The following is a 19,592-nucleotide window of genomic DNA, read 5'->3' on the forward strand; positions in this document are numbered from 1 at the left end:
TCTCCCTCTCTCTCTGTCTCTCTCCCCGTCCAGTCACCCCCCTCTAACCCAACAGCTGTCTCACATCAGTCACAACTCGCTTTAAACATCTCACATTCATCCCTTTAGAGCATCGAGTGGGGGGAGGGGTGGGGGGCGGAGGGGTGGGGGGGGGGGGGGGGGGGTTGCGATGGGGGTGGGCTGGACAATGCTGGGTGAAAAAAAGATCAAAGTCCATCTTCTCCACTCCTACCGGTCGCTAGATTGTGGAGGGGCTGATGGTCGTCGCAATTAAGCTGCAAGAATTAGCCCACATCTTTCAGATATGAAAGATCTGGGCTGGTTTAGCACAGTGGGCTAAACAGCTGGCTTGTAATGCGGAACAATGCCAGCAGCGTGGGTTCAATTCCCGTACCGGCCTCCCCGAACAGGTGCCGGAATGTGGCGACAAGGGTTTTTCACAGTAACTTCATTGAAGCCTACTTGTGACAATAAGCGATTATTATTATGTGATGTTAGATGGATACCTGCCTGCACAGGTAGATGAAGAAGAGGAAGGGTGAGTTCGCCCCAGCGACCTCACCCTAGCTTTTCCTCCAATCAGCAGGTGATCTTGGTCATTATCCCACTACTGTTTCTTGGGTCTTGCTGTGCACAAATTGACCGCCGAATTTCCTGTTTTACGACAGTGACTACACGTCACAAGGTACTTTGGTGCAAGTCTTTCTTTAAGATGTGTGTTTCTCTTAATGATTATCATAGATTATACAGTGCAGAAGGAGGCCATTCGGCCCATCAAGTCTGCACCGGCTCTTGGAAAGAGCACCCTACCCAAGATCCACACCTCCACCCTATCCCCATAACCCAGTAACCCCACCCTACACAAAGGGCAATTTTGGACACTATGGGCAATTTATCATGGCCAATCCACTTAACCCGCACATCTTTGGACTGTGGGAGGAAACCGGAGCACCCGGAGGAAACCCACGCACGCACGGGGAGAACGTGCAGACTCCGCACAGACAGTGACCCAAGCCGGAATCGAACCTGGGACCCTGGAGCTGTGAAGCATTTGTGCTATCCACAATGCTACCATGCTGCCCAAAACGACCGCAGCAGGCCTCGAACCTGCAATCTTCTGATATCATCACTAGATTTCCCCAAAGTCAGACTCCTTATCCATTAGGCCATGCGCACTGATGTTTTTCTCTTCTCACCCCACGCTCTGGTGCAAAAGAACATGGGCGGAGGGTGTGGTAAACCACTGTATTGCATTGTTACAGCCTGGGCTTATCCCGGCTGGCTCCGCCTGTGGCGCCTCCCCTCGGGCTCATGTATAAAGGTGGCCGATCTCTGCCTCCGATCCAGTTCGGGATCAGAGGCCAGGAGGCGTTCTGTTTAGTTTATTAAAGCCTCAGTTACGTTCACCACTCGTCATGTATTTATTGATGGCATATCAAGTTAATAAACTAAACATCTAATATGAATTCACCACTCAAGCCTGATCGTCTGGAGATGGACCCGACGCCGCTGCAACTTTCGAGCACTGGCTAAGCTGCTTCGAGGCGTACCTCGGATCCTTCACCGAAGACTTCACCGACCTCCAGAAGAAGCAGGTCCTCCACGCACGGGTGAGCCCGCAAGTCTTTCTTCTCATCAGTGACGCCCCCTCGTATACGGAGGCGATAATGCTGCTGGAGGGACACTATGTAAAGTCTGTGAACGAGGTGTACGCTAGGCACCTTCTTGCCACGAGATGACAACGCCCTGGGGAGTGACTAGCAGAATCCCTGCGTGCCTTGCGGGTACTCTGCCGGAGCTGTGACTGCCGGGCGCTATCGGCTACCCAACACCCGGAGCTGCTGATCAGGGTCGCTTATCTCGCGGACATGAAATCGAGCTACATCCGCCAGCGTTTACTAGAAGGGGATACACACGGCCTCCCAGAGACAGTGCAGCTCTCAAACTCGCTGGAGGTGGCCTCCCGGAACATGGAGGCCTACACCTCCGACCGCGTGGCACCCTCGTGGACCTCGTGGGCGCCGCCATCATCCGACCCGGGTGCGGCGCAAGCCTGTGCCGCGCAGCAGCCCGCCAACGCCGGAAGCCCGAAGTGCTACTTTTGCGGCCAGGGTAATCACCCCAGACAACGCTGCCCTGCACGGAACGCGACTTGCAACGGGTGTGGGAGGAAGGGCCACTTTGCAAAAGCTTGCCAGGCCCGGTCTCTCCCTAAAGCTTCTAGGCCCAGCAGCGCTGCCTCTGCCTGCTGGGGCCGCCCCCAGCTGCCGCGCCACCCGCCATGAGCGACCCGTGGGCGCCGCCATCTTTAACACCATTTTGTACTTCACCCGCCACGCGCGACCCGTGGGGACCGCCATCTTTGACGCCATCTCCGATGCAACCCGCCACGCGCGACCCATGGGGATCGCCATCTTGGGACCATTCCACAGCCTCCCGGGGGGCCTGCTCACCCGGTCATACGCTGGCAGCCGCTACCTCAGACCAGCCTACCCATCACCTTCCGAAGCTCGCCTCCATCGCGCTCGACCAGTCCTGGCCTCATCATCTCACGAAATCGACGATGACCGTCTGAATCAACGGGCACAAGATGGCCTGTCTTTTCCACTCCGGGAGCACAGACAGCTTCATACACCCAGATACGGTAAGGCGCTGCTCCCTCCCAATCTTACCTGCGACCCAGAAAATCTCCCTGGCTTCCGGATCACATGCAGTAGCAATCCGGGGATACTGTGTCGCGACCCTTTCGGTACAGGGCGTAGAGAACACTAACTCCAAACTCTACGTCCTTCCCCATCTCTGCGCTGCCCGATTACTGGGGCTCGACTTCCAGTGCCACCTCCAGAACCTTACTTTAAAGTTCGGCGGACCCCTGCCCCCCTCACCGTCTGTAGCCTCGCGACCCTTAATGTCGCCCCACCCTCACTCTTCGCTAACCTCACCCCGGACTGTAAGTCAGTCGCGACTAGGAGCGGGCGATACAGTGCCTGGGATAGGACCTTTATCAGGTCGGAGGTCCAGCGATTCCTACGAGAGGGGATCATTGAGGCTAGTAACAGCCCCTGGAGAGCCCAAGTGGTGGTTGTCAAGACTGGGGAGAAGCACCGGATGGTCATCGACTACAGTCAGACCATCAACCGGTACACGCAGCTCGTGCGTATCCCCTCCCCCGCATATCTTACACGGTCACTCAGATTGCGCAGAATCGAGTCTTCTCCACAGTTGACTTGAGGTCCGCGTACCACCAGCTCCCTATCCGCCCGGAGGACCACCAATACACTGCCTTCCAGGCCGATGGCCGCCTCTATCACTTCCTCAGGGTTCCCTTCGGCGTCACCAATGGGGTCTCGGTCTTCCAACGGGAAATGGCCGATTGGTTGACCAGTACGGGCTGCGGGCCACGTTCCCGTACTTAGATAATGTCACCACCTGCGGCCATGACCAGCAGGACCATGACGAAAACCTCCGGCACTTCCTCCACACCGTCAAACTCCTGGGACGGGGATTCTCCGCTACCCGGCGGGGCGGGGGGTACCAGCGCCGAGGAGTGGCGTGAACCACTCCGGTGTCGGGCCGCCCCAAAGGTGCGGACCACTTTGGAGTGGTTTGCGCCCCGCCAGCCGGCGGGGAAGGGGCTTGGCTCCACGCCAACCGGCGCCGAAGGGCCTCTGCCGGACGGCGTGAGATGGCGCATGTGCGGGAGCGCCAGTGTGTGCTGGCATCATCCCCGCGCAATGCGCAGAGGGCTTTGTTTCCGCATCGGCAATGGCGGACCGCTATAGCCGCCGGTGCAGAAGAATAGAGTGCCCCATGGTACAGGCCCGCCCGCGGATCGGTGGGCCCCAATCGCGGGCCTAGCCATCGTGGGGGTACCTCCCGGGGCCAGATCCCCCCGCGCACCCCCCAAGAACCCCGGAGGCCGCCTGCGCCGCCAGGTCCCGCCGGTAAGAACATAAGAACATAAGAACTAGGAGCAGGAGTCGGCCCTCTGGCCCCTCGAGCCTGCTCCGCCATTCAATGAGATCATGGCTGATCTTTTGTGGACTCAGCTCCACTTTCCCGCCCGAACACCATAACCCTTAATCCCTTTATTCTTCAAAAAGCTATCTATCTTTATCTTAAACACATTTAATGAAGGAGCCTCAACTGCTTCACTGGGCAAGGAATTCCATAGATTCACAACCCTTTGGGTGAAGAAGTTCCTCCTAAACTCAGTCCTAAATCTATTTCCCCTTATTTTGAGGCTATGCCCCCTAGTTCTGCTTTCACCCGCCAGTGGAAACAACCTGCCCGCTTCTATCCTATCTATTCCCTTCATAATTTCATATGTTTCTATAAGATCCCCCCTCATCCTTCTAAATTCCAATGAGTACAGTCCCAGTCTACTCAACCTCTCCTCGTAATCCAACCCCTTCAGCTCTGGGATTAACCTAGTGAATCTCCTCTGCACACCCTCCAGTGCCAGTACGTCCTTTCTCAAGTAAGGAGACCAAAACTGAACACAATACTCCAGGTGTGGCCTCACTAACACCTTATACAATTGCAGCAGAACCTCCCTAGTCTTAAACTCCATCCCTCTAGCAATGAAGGAGAAAATTCCATTTGCCTTCTTAATCACCTGTTGTAAGGACCGACTCCAATTTACGCCGGCGGGACCGGCAAAAAACTTGGCCCATCACGGGCCAGAGAATCGCCGGGGGGGAGTGGGGCCGCTGCTAGTGGCCGCCGACCGGCGCGCCGCGATTTCCACCCCCGGCGCTGGAGAATTCGGCAGCCGGCGGGGGCGGGATTCACGCCGACCCCCGCCGATTCTCCGACCCGGCGGGGGGTCGGAGAATCCCGCCCTGAACCTCACCTACAATAAGGAAAAATGCGTTTCCGCACAACCCGCCAAGCCATCCTTGACTATGCTGTGGAAAACCGAGTCCCAGGGCCCGACCCCGACCACATGCGCCCCCTCCTGGAACTCCCCCTCCCCCACTGCCCCAAGGCCCTGAAGAGATGCCTGGGGTTCTTCTCCTACTATGCCCAGTGGGTCCCCAATTATGCGGACAAGGCCCGTCCGCTTATTAGATCTGCCATTTTTCCCCTGACGGCTGAGGCGCGCCTGGCCTTCAACCGTATCAAGGCAGATAGTGCCAAAGCCGCGATACACGCTGTGGACGAGTCCACTCCATTCCAGCTGGAGAGCGATGCGTCGGATTTTGCTCTGGCCGCTACCCTCAACCAGGCGGGCAGGCCCGTGGCTTTCTTCGCCCGCACCCTCCATGCCTCCAAAATTCAACACTCCTCCGTCGAAAAGGAAGCCCAAGCCATAGTAGAAGCTGTGCGACATTGGAGGCATTACCTGGCCGGCAGGCGATTCACTCTCCTCACTGACCAGCGGTCGGTAGCCTTCATGTTTAACAATACACAGCGGGGCAAGATCAAGAACGACAAGATTCTGAGGTGGAGGATCGAGCTCTCCACCTACAACAACGATGTCTTGTACCGACCTGGGAAACTCAATGAGCCCCCAGATGCCCTGTCCCGCAGTACAAGTGCCAGCGCGCAAGTAGACCGACTCCGTGCCCTCCACAATGACCTCTGTCACCGGGGGTCACCCGCTTTTTTCACTTCATCAAGGCTCGCCACCTGCCTTACTCCTTCGAGGAGGTCAGGACCGTGACCAGGGACTGCCAGGTCTGCGCGGAGTGCAAACCGCACTTCTATTGGCCAGACAGAGCGCACCTGGTAAAGGCCTCCCGCCCCTTTGAGCGCCTCAGCATCGATTTCAAAGGGCCCCTCCCCTCCACTGACCGTAATGTGTACTTCCTCAACATTGTTGACGAATACGCAAGATTCCCTTTGCCATCCCGTGCCCTGACATGACCTCTGCCACCATCATCAAGGCCCTGCACAGTCTCTTCACCTTGCTCGGGTTCCCCACCTACATCCATAGCGACCGGGGTTCCTCCTTCATGAGCGACGGGTTGCGTCAGTTCCTGCTCAGCAAGGACATCGCCTCCAGCAGGATGACCAGCTACAACCCCCGGGGGAACGGACAGGTGGAGAGGGAGAACGCGACGGTCTGCAAGGCCGTCCTCCTGGCCCTACGGTCTAGACGTCTCCCAGTCTCCGCTGGCAGGAGGTCCTCTCCGATGCGCTCCACTCCACCCGGTCGCTCCTGTGCACTGCCACCAACGAGACCTCTCATGAACGAGCGTATGTTTGCCTTCCCCAGGAAGTCCACCTCCGGGGTCTCGCTCCCGTCCTGGCTGACAGTCCCAGGGCCCGTCCTCCTCCGGAAGCATGCGAGGAGCCATAAATCCGACCCCCTCATCGAGAAGGTCCTGCCCCTCCTGCCAACCCACAATATGCCTACGTGGCACATCATGACGGGTGACAGGACACAGTCTCCCTTTGGGATTTGGAACCTGCTGGTTCCCCAGTGACCATCACCACCACCCTGACCCTACACCGTCTTCCTCCACTGACTCAACAACTGGGTGAAGAAGAGGACGACACGCTCCCGGACGCACAGGTCTCGACACCGGTGCCCACACCACAGCCGGGACCGAGGCGATCACGGCGGAAGGTCAAGGCCCCCGACAGACTTGATCTTTAAGTCTACTTCACCCCCGCTGGACTCTTTTTTTATAACAGGGGGTGAATGTGGTAAACCACTGTATTGTATTGTTACATGCCTGAGCTTGTCCCTGCTGGCTCCACCTGTGGCTCCTCCCCTCGGGCTCCTGTATAAAGGTGGCTAGTCTCTGCCTCTGATCCAGTTCGGGATCCGAAGCCAGGAGGCTTTCTGTTTAGTGCATTAAAGCCTCAGTTACGTTCACCACTCGTCGTGTGTTCATTTATGGCATATCTGGGGGCTTCTGCCACGGCTGCGGGGCGTGATGGGGGAGTGGTGGGGGTGGCTAGGAGGTGGGCTGTGGGGTCGGGGTGTACGGTACGCGGTCCAGCACATCCGGCACCATCTTTTCCGGCGTGATCGGTGCGTGTGTGGGGGGGGTGGAGGCGTGCATGGTTGCAGCTTGTCAGCTTTGCGCATGTCCAGCACAAACCCAGCGATTCTCCGACCATTTTCCACGTGTTCCGCGGGTGTTTCACGCGTCGTCGGTGCTTGTCCCTCGCCGGCAGCGGAATCGGCGCGGGTTTCACGCCGATTGTCCTGTCATGAAACACCGCGATCCCCTGTTGGTGTCGGTGCTTAGCCTCAGGAACAGAGGACCCAGCCCCATTTTTATGGTGCCATTAACAACCTCAGATTTACAGTCAATGATGTACCTTCTCCCTGGTGGTCTAGTGGATTTGGCGCTTTCACCACCAGCGCCTGGGTTCGATTCCCGGTCAGGTGCTTTGCTTTAGGGGCAGCACGGTAGCACAGTGATTAGCACTATGGCTTCACTGTGCAAGGTCCCAGGTTCGATTCCCGGCTTGGGTCACTGTCTGTGCGGAGTCTGCACATCCTCCCCATGTCTGCGTGGGTTTCCTCCGGGTGCTCCGGTTTCCTCCCACAAGTCCCGAAAGACGTGCCTGTTGGGTGAATTGGACATTCTGAATTCTCCCTCTGTGTACCCGAACAGGCGCCAGAATGTGGCGACTAGGGGATTTTCACAGTAACTTCATTGCAGTGTTAATGTAAGCCTACTTGTGACAATAAAGATTATTAATGTTATTACCTTTAGAAGCATTTAATGTAATTGGCAGAAAGGCTCACTGGACCAAATGACCTCCCCCTGTCCAGCCACGTTGACAGTTTTCTGTTACAGATTTTATTTAATTAATTGGATTTAATTTTCCCAGTCCCGGTAACAGGAGCTGGAATAATGTCCGGCCCAGTAAAAGAAACATCACACTGCACTCTCTCACTGTACCAATATCGTTCACCTTAATCACTCTCTGTGATAACGAGTTCCGCATTCTCACCGCTCTCTCAGTCGCAGAATCGTTTCGGTGCAGAAGGAGGCCATTCGGCCCATCGTGTCTGCACCGGCTCTCCAAATGAGCATCCTGGCTCAGTGCCACTCCCCTGCCTGTCCCCCCCACCCCTGCACATTGATCCAATTCAAATCATCTAACCCCCCCCCCCCCACCGAATGCCTCGATTGAAGCTGCCTCCACCACACTCCCAGGCCGTGCATTCCAGACCCCAGCCGCTCGCTGGGTGAAAATGTTTCCTTCTCACATCGCATTCGCTTCTTTTGCAAATCATTTTTAATCTGTTCCCTCTCGATCTCGATCCTTTTCCGAGCGGGAACAGTCTGCTCTGTCCAGCTTCCTCGTGGTTTTGAACATCTCTATCAAATCTCCTCTTGGCCTGTTTCTCTCCCAGGGGAACAGTCCCAACCTCTCCAATGTATCCTCATAACTGGAGTTTCTCATCCCTGGAACCATCCTTGTAAACCTCCTTGTAAACCTCTCCCACGCTCTCTCCAATGTGTTCACATCCTTCCTATAGTGTGGCACCCAGAACTACACACAGGTCACTGAAAGGGGCAACACAGGTGGAGAAGGTAGTCAAGAAGGCATTCGGCATGCTTGCCTTCATTGGCCGGGGCATTGAGTGTAAGAATTTAAGCAGTTTACATTCTTGTTGTGAACTCTTATTAACTGTGCCTGAACTCCGTCATTGCCAGAAAGAATAGGAACAGCAGTTGGTGTACTTGGAGTATAGTGATCAATTCTGGTCGCCACACTACCAGAAGGATGTGGAGGCTTTAGAGAGGGTGCAGAAGAGATTTACCAGGATGTTTCCTGGTATGGAGGGCATTAGCTATGAGGAGCGGTTGAATAAACTCGGTTTGTTCTCAGTGGAACGGCGGAGGTTGAGGGGCGACCTGATAGAGGTATACAAAATTATGAGGGGCATAGACAGAGTGGATAGTCAGAGGCTTTTTCCCAGGGTAGAGGGGTCAATTACTAGGGGGCATAGGTTTAAGGTGCGAGGGGCAAGGTTTAGAGTAGATGTACGAGGCAAGTTTTTTACACAGAGGGTAGTGGGTGCCTGGAACTCGCTACCGGAGGAGGTGGTGGAAGCAGGGACGATAGTGATATTTAAGGGGCATCTTGACAAATACATGAATAGGATGGGAATAGAGGGATACGGACCCCGGAAGTGTAGAAGATTGTAGTTTAGACGGGCAGCATGGTTGGCACAGGCTTGGAGGGCCGAAGGGCCTGTTCCTGGGCTGTACTTTTCTTTGTTCTTGGTTCTTTGTTAAGTCTCTCTGCTCCTGAACGGCCTTTAAGAATTTTACCCCTTATTTTATATTCTCTTTCCATGTTCTTCCTCCCAAACTGTATCACCTCACACCTCTCCACATCGAACTTCATCTGCCACCTGTCTGCCCACTCCCCCAACCTGTCTGTGTCCTTTTGTAGTTTTACACTGTCCTCCTCACAGTCGACAATGCTTCCAAGTATCATCTGCAAACATTGAAATTGTTCCCTGCACACCAGGATCTAGATCATTCATATATATCAGGAAAAGCAAGGGTCCCAATACCGACCCATGGGGGACACTGGGCAGGATTCTCCGAGGCATCGCGCTGTAATCGCCCCCAGCACAGGGGCAGAGTATGGGGGCGTCAGACCTGCGATCGGGTCCGACGCCTTCCCGCGATTCTCCGCGGACCGGAGAATCACTGCCAGCCACGCGTGGCCGACGCCACCGGTCGGGGGCCATTCATAGATTATCATAGAATTTTCAGTGCAGAAGGAGGCCATTCGGCCCATCGAGTCTGCACTGGCTCTTGGAAAGAGCACCCTACCCAAGGTCCACACCTCCACCCTATCCCCATAACTCAGTAACCCCACCCAACACCAAGGGCAATTTTGGACACTAAGGGCAATTTATCATGGCCAATCCACCTAACCTACACATCTTTGGACTGTGGGAGGAAACCGGAGCACCCGGAGGAAACCCACGCGCACACGGGGAGGATGTGCAGACTCCGCACAGACAGTGACCCAAGCCGGAATCGAACCTGGGACCCTGGAGCTGTGAAGCAATTGTGCTAACCGCTGTGCTACCGTGCTGCCCCGTTGAAAGAAGCCCCCGCAGCGATTCTCAGCCAGCAGTTGGCCGAGTTCCCGCTGGCGTGGTTCCACCCGGCGGGCACTCAGAGTGGTGACTGCGGACACAGTCCGCGACCGCCCTGGTGGGGGAGGCGGAGGGGGGGGGGATCCGTCACCCGGGGGGGGGGCTTCCAGGACTGCCAGGGTTCCGGTCATTGGCCACCGATCGGCGGGCTCACGCGATCTGGGGCGGGGCCTATATTGCCGGGTCCGCCATGTTGTGCGGGGCCGCCGCGTGCCTGCGCGAACCCACCGCCGGACGTGCAGGGCCCCCTATCGGCCACCGGAGCTGCGAGGACTACTCCAGGGCCCTGCTGGGCCCCTTCAAAATGGAGATTCACTCTGGTAGCTGCCTGTCTGTATCTGCAGTCAGAACCTGCCTGTGAGTATCTGCCTGTCAATATCTCCCTCTCTGTATCTACTTGTCAGTATCCATCTGTCTGGATCCACCGGTATGGGTGTCAGAATCTGCCTATCCCTGTCTGCCTTTCTCTCCTTCAGGAAGTATCTCCTGGCAGTGCCTGCCTGTAATTATCAGCCTGTCAGCCTGTATCTGCCTGACTGTATTTGCCTATCAGTATATGCCTGTCCATGTCTACAGTCAGTAGCTGCCTGTCAGTATGTCTGTCAATATTGGCTTGTCCTTGTCTGCCTGTCTGTCTACCTGGCAGTATCTGCCTGTCAGTATCTGTCTGTTAGTATCTGCCTGTCTGTATTGGCCAGTCGGTATCTGCCTGTCCATATCTGCAGTCGGTATCTGCCTGTCAGTATCAGCCCGTTAGTGTCTGACTGTCAGCATCTGTCGTTCAATATCTGCCTGTCAATGTCTCCCTGTCTGTACCTGTCTGTGTCTGTCTGTCAGAATCTGCCTGTGAATATCTGGCTGTGAGTACATGCCTGTTTATGTCTGCAAGTCAGTATCTGCCTGTCAGTAACTACCTGTTTGTGTCTGTCTACCAGTATCAGCCTGTCTGTGTCTGCCTGTCAGTAAGCCTGCCACAATCTACCAGCCTGTATCAGCTGGTCAGTATCTGTCATCTCTACCCCCCTTGTCTGTGTCTGCCTGTCAATACCTGGCTTCCAATATCTGCATATCAGTATCTGCCCTTCACTATCTCCCTGTCAATATCTGCCTGACTGCCAGTATCTGACTTTTAATATCTGAATATCTGCCTGTCTCTGTCTGCTTGTCAGTTTCTGCCTGTCAGTAATATCATGCCAATATACCTGTCAGTATCTGAAGTCAGTATCCATATGAAAATATCTGTCTGTCTGTGTCTGCCTTTCAATATCTGCCAATCATTATCTGCCTGACAATATCTGCCTGTCAGCCTACTTTCAACATCTGCCTGTCAGTATCTACCTGTCAGTATCTGCCTGCCTGTACTTATAATAATAATAATAATAATCTTTATTGTCACAAGGAGGCTTACATTAACACTGCAATGAAGTTACTGTGAAAAGCCCCTAGTCGCCACACTCCGGCGCCTGTTCGGGTACACCGAGGGAGAATTCAGAATGTCCAATTCACCTAACAGCACGTCTTTCGGGACTTGTGGGAGGAAACCGGAGCACCCGGAGGAAACCCACGCAGACACGGGGAGAACGTGCAGACTCTGCACAGACAGTGACCCAAGCCGGGAATCGAACCTGGGACCCTGGAGCTGTGAAGCAACAGTGCTAACCACTGTGCTGCCCACATGTTTACATGTATGTATCTGAAGTAAGCAACCAACTGAAAGTATCTGCCAGTTGCTATCTGCCTGTCACTGCCGAAATGCCTATCTATATCTGCCTACCAGTACCTACCTGTCTCTGCCTGTCTGTGTCTGCCTGTCAGTATCTACCTGTCAGCATCTGCCTATCTCTGTCACCTGTCTGTATGTGCCTGTCGTATCTGCCTTTCAGTGTCTGGTAGTCAGTATATGACTGCCAGTTTCTGACAGTCTGTATCTGCCTGTCCATATCTGTCTGTAAATGTTTGCATGTCTCTGTCTGCCAGCCTTTCTGTCTGTAAAGGCCTGACAGTTTCTGCCTGTCTCTATCTTTCTGCCAGTATCTGTGTGTCAGTGTCTGCCTGTTTCTGTCTGTCGGTACCTGCCTGCCAGTATTGGCCTGTCAGTATCTGTCTGTCTGTGTCTGCCTGTCTGTGTCTGCTTGTCTCTAACTGTGCCAATAATAATAATAAACACTTATTGTCACAAGTAGGCTTCATTGAAGTGACTGTGAAAAGCCCCTAGTCGCCACATTCCGGTGCCTGTTTGGGGAGGCCGGTACGGGGATTGAACCCGCGCTGCTGGCATTAGTATTATCTGCAATACCTGCCTGTCAGTGTCTGCCTGTATCTGCTAATTGGTATCTCCCTATCTGTATTTCCAGTCAGTATCTGCCTGTCTGTATTTGACTGTCTATCATCTTTCATTGACTGTCACTGGAGCAAAAGCCTGGAACACCCTCCCTAACAGCACAGTCGGTGTACCTACACCACCAGAACTGCAGCGGTTCAAGAAGACAGCTCACCACCACTTTCTGAAGGGCAATTAGGGATGGGCAATAAATGCTCGGCCTAACCAGTGATGACCATATCTCAAAAATTAATTTACAAATACATTTAAAGAAATATGCTTGCCAGTCTCTGGCTGTCAGTATCTCCCTGTCTCTGTCTGCCTGTCAGTATCGCCTGTCAGTATCTCCCTGTCTCTGTCTGCCTGTCAGTATCGTCTGTCTCTGTCTACCTGTCAGTATCGCCTGTCAGTATCTCCCTGTCTCTGTCTGCCTGTCAGTATCTCCCTGTCTCTGTCTGCCTGTCAGTATCTCCCTGACTCTGTCTGCCTGTCTCTGCCTGCCTGTCAGTATCGCCTGTCTGTGTCTGCCTGTCAGTATCTGCTTGCCAGTTTCTGGCTGTCAGTATCTGCCCATCCGTATTTGCCTGTCAATATCTGCCTGTCAGTATCTGCCTGTCTCGCTCTGCCTGTCTCTGTCTACCTGTCATTATCAGCCTGTCAGTATCTGCCTGTCTGTATTTGCCTGTCAGTATCTGCCTGTCCATATCTACAGTCAGGACCTGCCTGTTAGTATGTCTGCCAATATTGGCCTGTCCTCGTCTGCCTCTCTGCCTACTTGTCAGTATCTGTCTGTTAGTATCTGCCTGTCTCTTTTGGCCAGTCGTTATCTGCCTGTCCATATCTGCAGTCAGTATCTGCCTGTCAGTATCAGCCCATCAGTGTCTGACTGTCAACATCTGCCTTTCTGTATCTGCCTGTCAATGTCTCCCTGTCTATACTTGTCTGTGTCTGTCTGTCAGAATCTGCCTGTAAATATCTGGCTGTGAGTACCTGCTTGTTTATGTCTGCCTGTCATTATCTGCCTGCCAGTGACTGCCTGTCAGTGTCTGCAGTTCTCTGTCTGGCCATCAGTATCTGCCTGTCAGTAACTACCTGTTTGTGTCTGTCTGCCAGTATCAGCCTGTCTGTGTCTGCCCATCTGTGTTTGCCTGTCAGTATGCCTGCCACAATCGACCAATCAGTATCTGCTAGTCAGTATCCGGCATCTCTACCTCCCTTCTCTGTGTCTGCCTTCCAATATCTGCATATCAGTATCTGCCCTTCAGTATCTCCCTGTCAATATCTGCCTGTCAGTATCAACTTGTCAGTATCTGCCTGTCTCTGTCTGCTTGTCAGTATCTGCCTATCAGTAAGATCTTGCCAGTATCCATCTGAAAATATCTGCCTGTCTGTGTCTGCCTTCCAATATCTGCCAATTATTATCTGCCTGACAGTATCTGCCTGTCAGTGTCTGTCTGACTGTATTCCCCAGTCAGTAACTGCCTGTCTCTGTCTGCCTGTCAGTATGTGCCTGTCAGTATCTGCCAGTTGGTATCTGCCTATCTGTATTTTCTTTCAGTATCTGCCTGTCTCTGTCTGCCTGCTAGTATTTATGTGTCAGTATCTGTCTGTCAGTATCTGCCTGTCAGTATCTGCCTGACTGTATTCCCCTGTCAGTGTCTGCCTGTTTCTGTCTGCCTGTCACTAGTTCCCTGTCAATATCTGCCTGTCTGTATCAGACTGTTCCATTCTGCCTGTCTGTATTTGCCTGCCTGTATCTGCTTGTCAGTATCTGCCTGCCCGTAACTGCCTGTCAGCATCTGCCTGTCTCTCTGTGCCTCTCAGTATTTTGCCTGACAGTATCCTTTTGTCTGTCTGCCTGTCATTATTTGCCTGTCAGTGTCTTCCTGCCTGTTCACCTTCCTCTGTCCGTCACAACTCCTGACTGCAAACCTTTCTTTACTCTGCACAGACCAATGGCGCCCTCTGCTGGGTACACACAAATGCTCCATGTCAGAAACATGTAATCAGCAAGATACCATCATCAAAATGGTCACCATGTTCCGTATCTTGGGGTACGACAAAGGCAGATTACGATGGCAAATTCATCATCGCCTTCAGTGTGCCCGTTCAGCCTTCAGCCAATGCAGGAAATAAGTATTTGAGGACCAGGATCTCACACCTAGACTAAGGCTATGGTTTGCGGAACAGCAGTGATCCCCGTGCTACGCAATAATTGAGATCCATGGATGACAGTCAGTAGGCATCTCAAAGTACTGGACAAGCCTGGAGAAGCACCACACGTGTTCCCTTCACAGTAACTCCAAATGCAGGGGTAAGAAAGGTGATCCAACAGCAGCTTCCTCTCCCAAAGCCAACCTGCACAGCACCAAGATGCTAATCACTCAAAAGTCACTCCGGTGGATGGAGCATGTCGTTCACCTGCTGACACCAGACTTCCAAAGCAACCGTTCCAATCGGAACTCGGCAGGAGATTCCCAGGAGGAAAATCCTTGGGATGCGCTCTGTGGTAATAACAGGTATTGCAGTACCTGAGAGGTGGATGACCATTGGCTCGACCTAGGAGTCTACCATTGGCTAACGTACATAGCTCCGCCCTGAGAGGCGGGGTATAAGAACCAATGCCGTCCCAGCAGCCTTCACTTTCTGTATCGAAGCTGCTGGGTACAGCTCTAGCTGATTAAAGCCGATTAGTATGACTCTCCTTGTCTCGAGAGTAATTGACTGTGCATCAATTTAATCAGCTATTACTTCTGAAGGATGGATCTCCGCATCAAGCCGGAGTGCCTTCAGCTCAGCCCCCACGCAGACAACTCCGCTGCTATTTTCAAGCATTGGCTGGCGTGTTTTAAGGGCTACCTCGACACGGCCGCCGACACCCCCACGGAGAGGCAGAAAATGCACCTTCTATGCTCGCGGGTCAGCCCTGGGATCTACCCTCTGATTGAGGAGGCGGAGAACTGTGCTGCAGCTATGGAGCTGCTGGAAGTACATTACATCCGTCCTCTGAACCAGGTCTACGTCGTCACTTGCTGGCAACTAGAAGGCAGAGCCCTGAAGAAACACTGGAGGACTTCTATCGGGCACTACTAGTGCTGGGCAGAAACTGTGGCTGCCCACCAGTTACGGGGAACGAGCACACGGAACTTTTAATTCGGGATGCTTTCGTGGCAGGTATGACTTCCCCCGACATCCGCCGAAGGCTCCTTGAAATGGATACACTGGGCCTCACTGAGGCACGGGCCCTGGCAGGGTCCATGGACGTTGCGTACAAACGCACTGGCTTTTGCTCCCGGACGCACGGCGCCCCCCTGGGCTGTGTGGTACCCCGTCGCGGCAGCCCCCCAGACTTTCCCGCTAACCCCGCAGGCCTGCGCGGCGAGACAGCCCATTTTCACCGCCGGCCAACGCTGCTTCTTCTGCGGGCAGGCGAATCATCCGCGCGCGCGTGGCCCGGCCCGCGCGGCCACCTACAAAGGGTCCGGCAAGAAAGGCCACTATGTCGCGGTCTGCCTGGCCCGCGCCGTGGCCGCGGTCTCCAGCGACTATCAGCAGCCTTTCTTCCAGGCCCCGGCCGTCCAAGGCCCACCGCCGCCCTCCTATCCCCAGGCAGCGTGCGACCCACGGCCATTTTGCCCCCCGGCCATCACGCTGGACGGGTGGGCGCCGCCATTTTGTTCCTCGCCGCCGCCATCTTCAACATCCCCGGACTCCATGTGCGAACCGTGGCTGACGCCATCTTGGATGGGGTCTCAGGCCCCCAGCACAGCCGACTACACGCTGCCCGACCAGAACTCCCCCTTGCTGCAGCTGGCCTCCGTTACCCTGGACCAGAGTCGGCCCCGGACGCTAGCGAAAGCCACCACAACGATCGCCATCAACGGCTACGTGACGTCGTGCCTGATCGACTCCGGGAGCACGGAAAGCTTTGTCCACCCCGACACGGTAAGGCGCTGTTCTCTTGTCACCCATCCCGTAAACCATCGGATCTCCCTGGCCTCCGGGTCACACGCAGTGGAGATAAAGGGGTTCTGCCTAGCGAACCTCACTGTCCAAGGCAGGGAATTCCGCAATTTCCGCCTGTACGTGCTGCCGCACCTCTGCCACCCTTCTCGGGCTGGATTTCCAGTGCCACCTACAAAGCCTGACCTTTAAATTTGGCGGCCCTATACCCCCCCCTTAGTGTCTGCGGCCTCGCGACCCTTAAGGTCGACCCGCCTTCCCTGTTTGCGAACCTCACCCCGGATTGCAAACCCGTCGCCACCAGGAGCAGACGGTACAGTGCCCAGGACCAGACCTTCATCAGGTCCGAGATCCAAAGGCTGCTGAAGGAAGGGGTCATCGAAGCGAGCAACAGTCCCTGGAGAGCTCAAGTAGTGGTGGTAAAGACCGGGGAGAAACATAGGATGGTCATCGACTATAGCCAGACCATCAACAGGTTTACGCAACTGGACGCGTACCCCCTCCCCCGTATAGCCGACCTGGTAAACAGGATCGAGAATTACAAGGTTTTCTCCACGGTGGATCTCAAGTCTGCCTACCACCAGCTACCCCTCCGTAATGGTGGCCGCCAGTACACTGCCTTCGAAGCAGATGGGCGGCTCTACCACTTTTTAAGAGTGGGTCTCGGTCTTCCAACGTGAGATGGACCGAATGGGGGTACGGCTTACGCGCAACGTTCCCGTATCTCGATAACGTCACCATCTGCGGCCATGACCAGCAGGACCACGACACCAACCTCCGGGAATTTCTCCAGACCCGCGAATATCCTGAATCTGACCTACAATAAGGATAAATGCGTGTTTCGCACCGACCGTCATCCTAGGCTACATAGTGCGAAATGGAGTCATAGGCCCCGACCCCGAACGCATGCGCCCCTCATGGAGTTCCCCCTCCCTCACTGCCCCAAGGCCCTAAAGCGCTGCCTCGGCTTCTTCAGCTATTATGCACAGTGGGTCCCCAGTTACGCCGACAAGGCTCGACCCCTGATCCAGTCCACAATCTTCCCCCTGTCGACGGAGGCCCGCCAGGCCTTCTGCCACATCAAAGCAGACATTGCAAAAGCCACGATGCGCGCGATCGACGGGTCCCTCCCCTTCCAGGTCGAGAGCGATGCGTCCAACGTAGCTCTGGCGGCCACCCTCAGCCAAGCAGGCTGGCCCGTGGCTTTCTTCTGCACTCTCCATGCCTCCGAAATTCGCCACTCCTCGGTCGAAAAGGAGGCCCAGGCCATAGCGGAAGCTGTGCGACACTGGAGGCATTACCTGGCCAGCAGGAGATTCACTCTCCTCACGGACCAACGGTCGGTGGCCTTCATGTTCGATAATGCGCAGCGGGGCAAGATCAAGAACGACAAGATGTTGCGGTGGAGGATCGAACTCTCCACCTACAATTACGAGATCTTGTACCGTCCCGGGAAGCTGAACGCCCTGTCCTGATGCCCTGTCCCGCGGCACTTGTGCCACCGCACAGGACCGCCTCCGAGCCCTCCACGAGGACCTCTGCCACTCGTTTCTTTCATCTCATCAAGACCCGCAACCTGCCCTACTCCATCGAGGAGGTAAGGACAGTCTCTAGGGACTGCCAAATCTGCGCGGAGTGCAAACCGCACTTCTACCGGCCAGAGAGAGCGCATCTGATAAAGGCTTCCCGTCCCTTTGAACGCCTCAGCATGGATTTCAAAGGCCCCCTCCCCTCCACCGACCGCAACACGTACTTCCTGAACGTGATTGACGAGTACTCCCGGTTCCCATTCGCCATCCCCTGCCCGGACACGACCACAACCACCGTCATCAAGGCCCTCCAGGGTATCTTTACACTGTTCGGTTTCCCCGCGTACATTCACAGTGATAGGCGGTCCTCCTTTATGAGCGACGAGCTGCATCAATTCTTGCTCAGCAAAGGCATCGCCTCGAGCAGGACGACCAGCTATAACCCCCGGGGAAACGGGCAGGTAGAAAGGGAGAACGGAACGGTCTGGAAGACCGTCCTGCTGGCCCTACGGTCCAGGAATCTCCCAGTCTCCCGCTGGCAAGAAGTCCTGCCAGTGGCCCTTCACTCCATCCGGTCGCTGCTCTGTACTACCACAAACCAGACACCTCCTTGTTTTCCCCAGGAAGTCCTCCTCCGGGACCTCGCTCCCAACCTGGCTAGCGACACCCGGACCCGTCCTGCTGCGGAAACATGCGAGGGCGCACAAGTCGGACCCGCTGGTTGAAAGGGTCCACCTGCTGCATGCCAACCCCCAGTACGCCTACGTAGCGTTCCCCGGCGGCCGCCAAGACACGGTCTCCCTTCTGGATCTGGCGCCCACCGGAGCCCCACGCGCACCCGCACCATTGCTCCCACCCCCACCCTCCCCGCAGCACCTGAATGGAGGGTCAGTACTGCCGCCGCCCCTACCCAGCACCGAACAGGCACCAACGCCCCCTACAGGCGCCCCTCCCCCTGCCCACTTTTCGCCCCAACAGCGCCGCCTAGGGGTGACGAAGCTGCCTGGGAGGAAGCCTGGGATCAGTGCTGGGACCATTGCTGTTTGTAGTATATATAAATGATTTGGAGGAAAATGTAACTGGTCTGATTAGTAAGTTTGCAGACGACACAAAGGTTGGTGGAATTGCGGATAGCGATGAGGACTGTCGGAGGATACAGCAGGATTTAGATTGTTTGGAGACTTGGGCGGAGAGATGGCAGATGGAGTTTAATCCGGACAAATGTGAGGTAATGCATTTTGGAAGGTCTAATGCAGGTAGGGAATATACAGTGAATGGTAGAACCCTCAAGAGTATTGAAAGTCAAAGAGATCTAGGAGTACCGGTCCACAGGTCATTGAAAGGGGCAACACAGGTGGAGAAGGTAGTCAAGAAGGCATACGGCATGCTTGCCTTCATTGGCCGAGGCATTGAGTATAAAAATTGGCAAGTCATGTTGCAGCTGTATAGAACCTTAGTTAGGCCACACTTGGAGTATAGTGTTCAATTCTGGTCGCCACACTACCAGAAGGATGTGGAGGCTTTAGGGAGGGTGCAGAAGAGATTTACCAGGATGTTTCCTGGTATGGAGGGCATTAGCTATGAGGAGCGGTTGAATAAACTCGGTTTGTTCTCACTGGAACGACGGAGGTTGAGGGGCGACCTGATAGAGGTCTACAAAATTATGAGGGGCATAAACAGA

This window comes from Scyliorhinus torazame, chromosome 2 (genome assembly GCF_047496885.1).
Source record: "Scyliorhinus torazame isolate Kashiwa2021f chromosome 2, sScyTor2.1, whole genome shotgun sequence".
Taxonomy (NCBI): Eukaryota; Metazoa; Chordata; class Chondrichthyes; order Carcharhiniformes; family Scyliorhinidae; genus Scyliorhinus; species Scyliorhinus torazame.